Raw genomic sequence first — 6,766 nt, 5'->3', positions numbered from 1 at the left:
GTCATTGTGAGCACATAGAGAACAGCCTCACAGTGATATAATCAAATATTTACAAATATGTGAGGGGTGTACTCAGTTTTGTGAGCTACTGTATTTATGAACTACCCTCCCCAAAACTGACAGTTGTCCCCTCTGAAAAAGAGCTACATGTAAACTCTTACTACATGTAAACTATTATGTTTGGTTCAGGTTACGGTGACCTGCCAGAGGAGGCTAAATGGAGTTTCTTCACACTGAGACTGGATGATGAAGGGAGGAAGGAGACATTTGATCTGGAGTTTCCACATGTGTCTCTGCCTGCACATTCTGGGCACTGTGTAGTCTGGATGACATATTGTATTTACTGGGACTGTGCGTGTGTTCATGTTTGCTCCAGAGCTATAGGTCTGGGACTTCAAATACTCAGCTATAAGTTGCAAAAATGAGTTCTGCTGTGAGACTTAACTTTAGACGTGAAAGCAAAGTCCCATGTATTTACTTGGAAAAATCACTGATTAAAGAGACTGATATTAATATACATTGAAACTCCCTGTTTTGTTGCTGGACTGGGATCCAACTGTCTGGTAGAGTTTAATGGTTTGAGTCAGCCTGATGCACCACCTAATCCAGCTTTTGTTCATTCTTGTCAACCTGGACATTTGTTATGAGAATATTACTGCATCTGACCACAGACCCCTTCGATAGCTCAGTTGGTAGAGCGGAGGACTGTAGGAGAGCAGTGCTGAAATCCTTAGGTCGCTGGTTCGACTCCGGCTCGAAGGAGGAGGCTTTTGATGTTGTAGCTGACTGTGCTTGAACTGAGGGAACCTGGCGGCTGTGGCTCAGCAGGTAATGAAAGTAGTCTGCAATTTGTAGGGTGTTTATTCAATCACCTGCTCTTCCTGTCACAATTCATGTGTCCTTAAGCAAAACAGTACTGCTGATGCTAAAACATAAATGCACCTATGCAAACATCTTTTCTTAAAGAATGATGTCTGTACTGGCAGATACTACACCTTCTTTAATCCAGTCAGCAGGAGGTATCACTTTCATTATAAAAGGATTAAATCTTAATATTCACTCAATTTCTGCATTGAAAAAAATGCTAAAACACCGGTACTCAAACTGATTACAAAACTGAGCAGTGCAGTGCAGTTTGCAATGTACTACAAAGACTCAGTAAGAAGTGCGTTATACTGTATGCTGTGCTTTTCTTTTTGATTATCAAGTGGTATATTTTGGCACTCTTATTTGTCTTTTAGCCCATAGCAGCTATTGTGTTTCTTTTTCTGTGTATTGCAAAATTTTAACTTTAAAACTGGTCACTTCCAATTTGCCTATGGTTCTTTTCCAGGAAAGACTTGCCAGATACCGACAGTGTGGAACAGCAAGTTGACTGAAATTGCTATTCATTGGACATTTTCAGTCAGTGATAGAGATTAGGAAAATAAAATGCTGAAATGTTCATACTGTACACAGAGGTCTTCATTGACAAAAACTGTTGGACTCTTAGGTTCGGAAAACCTACTCGAACCCAACGTGCGTAGTTTATTTTCAAGAGAAGAGACCTGATTGGAGAGGGTAACAATGACAGTAAGACCTGGACCGAATTTGACCAGATTTAAAATGTGGTTGATGCTAACAGACCCAAAAAGAGAGAACGCCAATGCCAGCAGCATCATGATTAACGAGCAAATCAAAAAGAGTCTAGAAACGAATGCAATTTTCCCTGAACTTCACAGTTTACAATCTCCGTCATGCCAAAAAGCAACATTTACTCTTTATTTTTCAATTCCGTCTGCACTCCAGCTTATATAATTGCCTCATCTAATGAGGATTGCTGTCTTGCATGTACAGGTAACGTTACGGCACCTCAGTGGAAAAAAAAGCACACTCAAATCTGTGCTAAAATCAATTTGAGTGTGCGGATGCAGGTAATGTGAGCTGTAAAACGTTTTTTAAAATAAAATTAATTAATTAATAAGACACTGACATTTATATGCATTAAAACAACCCTTTACTTCTCTCCTGACAGTTTTGTTGCTGGACTGAGATCCAGTTGTCTGGTAGAGTTAAATGTTTTCTGCTGTTTGCATCAGCCTGATGCACCACCTAATCCCGCTTTTGAGCATATTTTCTAACTGGGATATGTACATTTTCCAAGAGAATGTTAGGCTGCAGTCACAGATGAGCCCTTCGATAGCTCAGTTGGTAGAGCGGAGGACTGTAGGAAAGCAATGCTGAAATCCTTAGGTCGCTGGTTCAACTATGGCTCGAAGGAGACTTTTGATGTTTTAGTTTACTGTGACCACCACAGTTTTGGCATCCCAAACATCTTGGGATGAGCCAACTGTGGCACAAGACACAGCATGTGGATTATGTCGGGAGTTTAGTCAAAATGTGATTGAAAATGAGATGATGTTCTTTGGTATGTTTATGGTTGAGCAAAGGCAGATTTGTATAAAAAATTTAGGGTTAATTTAGCAATGCGTTATAACAAAATTGTAGCACTGCAAACATATTCCTGGTAGATACTTGTAATGTGAACCGGGTATTTCTACTGTCAGCTGGATATCATCACGACAAATGATAAAATTGCTGCTGATGTGGTAACTTTCCAGAGTTGTAAAATTCTGTCTCAATATTAAATGAATAGTGAACAGTGGCCTACCACATTGGATATCACAGTTGATGTAAAGAAGTGTAATGTGTTTTGAAATTTTAAGCAGCTCCTCCTGAACATTGAGACAATGGTGTTGAAATGAATGTGATTTGTTTCTGAATGCTGAGGCCTGGATTCTCTGTTCATGTTCATATTTGTCTAGCTGCCCTCTAGCAGCAAACTCTCCCACAACCTTAAGGCAGATTATCATCCCACATATGAACATGATTTACATTTGGCAGCAGATCGAGATGTAGATAAGAAATGAAATAAAATGCATTTGTTTGAATTTTATCCCAGTGTATGGACACACACACCCAGGCACTTCATCATCACTACATAATTTTGTAGATTGTATGGTTACTGCACAAAATATCAACCCTTTCTTATTTTCTAGTATGAGAAAATTAGATTAAATGAAAAAAATACTTTTGTTTGTCCATGCCCCCTGAAACAACACACAGAAGCGTTTTCTGATTTGACTCCCTTATCGGCAGAATGACCCTGTTTCTCTGCGCCTTCCAACAGTTACAAATCACACACAAAACAACGAGGTTTACACATAAAAAACTTGGTCTGGTTTTAAGGAAAGATCATGTGCAATGAATACTCAATGTAGTAGAAAGAAATCAATGATTTATGAGTTATTTCACTGTAGAAACCAGAAACTGTTCCATGACAGGACTTGATTTCAGTGGAACTTTCGGTTACTGCAGCAGAAACGTTAATTAAAAGATGAATTTTTGAATGCAGTTTTCATTTTTATTGTCTTTATTGTTAATTAGCACATGCCTTGAACAATCTCAAGCTAAATTTAAAAGCTGATAGCTAAATAAGAAGTATTATGTAATTTTGCTATTCATTATCCGAACAGCAGATTATTCGTTTCAATAACCGATAAACTACTTGACTATCAATACATAGAAATAGTGGTTAGTTGCAGCCCTAGTTACAATGACTACAGGTGCTGGTCATATAATTAGAATATCATCAAAAGTTGATTTATTTCAGTAATTCCATTCAAAAAGTGAAACTTGGATATTATATTCATTCATTACACACAGACTGATATATTTCAAATGTTTATTTCATTTAATTGTGATGATTAAAACTGACAACTAATGAAAATCCCAAATTCAGTATCTCCAAAAATTAGAATATTACTTAAGGCCAATACAAAAAATGGATTTTTAGAAATGTTGGCCAACTGAAAAGTATGAACATGAAAAGTATGAGCATGTACAGCACTCAATACTTAGTTGGGGCTCCTTTTGCCTGAATTACTGCAGCAATGCGACGTGGCATGGAGTCGATCAGTCTGTGGCACTGCTCAGGTGTTATGAGAGCCCAGGTTGCTCTGATAGTGGCCTTCAGCTCTTCTGCATTGTTGGGTCTGGCGTATCGCATCTTCCTCTTCACAATACCCCATAGATTTCCTATAGGGTTAAGGTCAGGCCAGTTTGCTGGCCTATTAAGTACAGGGATACCATGGTCCTTAAACCAGGTACTGGTAGCTTTGGCACTGTGTGCAGGTGCCAAGTCCTGTTGGAAAATGAAATCTGCATCTCCATAAAGTTGGTCAGCAGCAGGAAGCATGAAGTGCTCTAAAACTTCCTGGTAGACGGCTGCGTTGCCCTTGGACCTCAGAAAACACAGTGGACAAACACCAGCAGATGACATGGCACCCCAAACCATCACTGACTGGAAACTTTCCACTGGACTTCAAGTAACGTGGATTCTGTGCCTCTTCTCTCTTCCTCCAGACTCTGGGCCCTTGATTTCCAAAGGAAATGCAAAATTTACTTTCATCAGAGAACATAACTTTGGACCACTCAGCAGCAGTCCAGTCCTTTTTGTCTTTAGCCCAGGCGAGACACTTCTGACGCTGTGTCTTGTTCAAGAGTGGCTTAACACAAGGAATGCGACAGCTGAAACCCATGTCTTGCATACGTCTGTGCGTGGTGGTTCTTGAAGCACTGACTCCAGCTGCAGTCCACTCTTTGTGAATCTCCTCCACATTTTTGAATGGGTTTTGTTTCACAATCCTCTCCAGGGTGCGGTTATCCCTATTGCTTGTACACTTTTTTCTACCACATCTTTTCCTTCCCTTCGCCTCTCTATTAATGTGCTTGGACACAGAGCTCTGTGAACAGCCAGCCTCTTTAGCAATGACCTTTTGTGTCTTGCCCTCCTTGTGCAAGGTGTCAATGGTCGTCTTTTGGACAGCTGTCAAGTCAGCAGTCTTCCCCATGATTGTGTAGCCTACAGAACTAGACTGAGATACTATTTAAAGGCCTTTGCAGGTGTTTTAAGTTAATTAGCTGATTAGAGTGTGGCACCAGGTGTCTTCAATATTGAACCTTTTCACAATATTTCAAAATATTACAAAATACTATAATTTTCTGAGGTACTGAATTTGGGGTTTTCATTAGTTGTCAGTTATAATCATCAAAATTAAAAGGAATGAACACTTGAAATATATCAGTCTTTGTGTAATGAATGTATACATTATACAAGTTTCACTTTTTGAATGGAATTACTGAAATAAATCAACTTTTTGATGATATTCTAATTATATGACCAGCACCTGTATTTTGGCTCTGGACGGAAAGCTATTATCCATCATAATGGTGAAAATGGCTGGCCTTGAGCCACAGTGCTTTAAGTGGGAGCCCCTACCCCTGTCATCAAGGCATTAAAAGGTGCAACAAACAATTACAACACAAAAAACCATTCATAAGCTAAAATGTGTATCCTACTCTCACACACATCTTGGCATACATGCGTAGGGCAAGATCTGCAATCTTACTGTAGGCCATAAACAATACAATAAACATTGAGCACTGCTGTTCAGTGGGCTCGTTTGGGGTCAAATCCGATTGCTCTTCCTCAGCGACCCGATGTGTGTCTCATCAAACTGAATTTGAATTGTTAAAACTGAATGTGAAAGTAGATAGTTGAATTTTCAGTATGATCAAATACATTTTCAGAGCAACTGAATTAATTTTCATAATATTACATTCAGTTTCACATTAATTGGAATTCAGTTCAAAACTAATACATTCAATTTCAAATTGTGCTATTCAGATTCAGTCTTTCAATGTAATTACTCAAGTTGAGCAACTGAAATACAAATCTTCATTATTACAATTCACTGTGGCCAATGTCTGCTCTATTATATTCCCATCAATAGGCAGAACCATTACTTGTAAGGCACCACAGGGAGTAAGGAGAATGCAGCGCTGAGTGCAAGACCTTTCAGGACTAAGGTTTTATGCTTCAAGATGACACATATATCGTTTATATGTGATCATTTATCTGACCAACCTGCCATCACAGCCTCAAGTTAAGGATGTGACATATAAGGTTATTCCTGCCTCATAGCACAAAATGACCTTAATAGGTGGCTTCAAAACTCACTTTCCAAAATGGCCATGTGTGATATTGTTGATGTACATGGCTTCCTCAATAGATCTCTGATCCACTGATACTCTTCTTTAATTACCTGGCTTACTGGCTGGCTTATTTATTTTAATTACATCCCACTGTAAACTCCTAGTAATATGTCCAATGCTGATTTCTTGAATTTCTTGGCTACAGATAGAAGTCGATTAATGCCCCATTTGCTTTTTAATTCCATTATCGTCTTGCCCTTGAGTTATAGCATTTTTTTTTGTCTTTGACTGCTCCATCATTGATTTGATCTACAGTATAGAGTGATCCCAACCCTTTCTGCTGCCATTTATGTTTATTTACATCTAATTTGCAATAGCAGTGGTTTCATATGAATGTCAGATAAAGTCACCTTTGACTTTTTTAAATATTTAACAAAAACCTGCTTACGATTGGTTAAACACAACACAACATCATACCTACAGTATGTCCACCTGTAGGGCAAATGAAACATTTACTCTTAAATATAAATGTCATGTTTGACAACTTGCTGAAACTTGCACTTAGATGTAACAGGATTTAGCCAAAGGAATTTTCATCATTTGAAAGAGTACCACAGAACACGATGACCAGCAATACTATTCAGCTCAATCTCACCTTTTATTTTAATGCTTAAATGAACAATCTGACTATTAACTTTTTACTTTTTCTCAAAAGCTTGAATAAGTTTGT

The 6,766-nt window shown here is 38.4% G+C and overlaps 2 non-coding genes across 2 annotated transcripts; both read left to right on the top strand.

Annotated features, from left to right (window-relative positions):
- Window positions 1-674: 674 nt before the first annotated feature.
- Window positions 675-762, top strand: trnay-gua. Its single transcript is given in 2 exon segments — window positions 675-711; window positions 727-762. It is a non-coding gene; the product is annotated as a tRNA-Tyr (tRNA).
- Window positions 763-2,172: 1,410 nt separating this feature from the next.
- trnay-gua lies at window positions 2,173-2,260 on the top strand. Its single transcript is given in 2 exon segments — window positions 2,173-2,209; window positions 2,225-2,260. It is a non-coding gene; the product is annotated as a tRNA-Tyr (tRNA).
- Window positions 2,261-6,766: the final 4,506 nt, after the last annotated feature.

This window comes from Micropterus dolomieu, linkage group LG06, assembly GCF_021292245.1.
Source record: "Micropterus dolomieu isolate WLL.071019.BEF.003 ecotype Adirondacks linkage group LG06, ASM2129224v1, whole genome shotgun sequence".
Taxonomy (NCBI): domain Eukaryota; kingdom Metazoa; phylum Chordata; class Actinopteri; order Centrarchiformes; family Centrarchidae; genus Micropterus; species Micropterus dolomieu.
The sequence above is the reverse complement of the archived record's forward strand: the minus strand, read 5'-3'. Positions and strand labels throughout refer to the sequence as shown.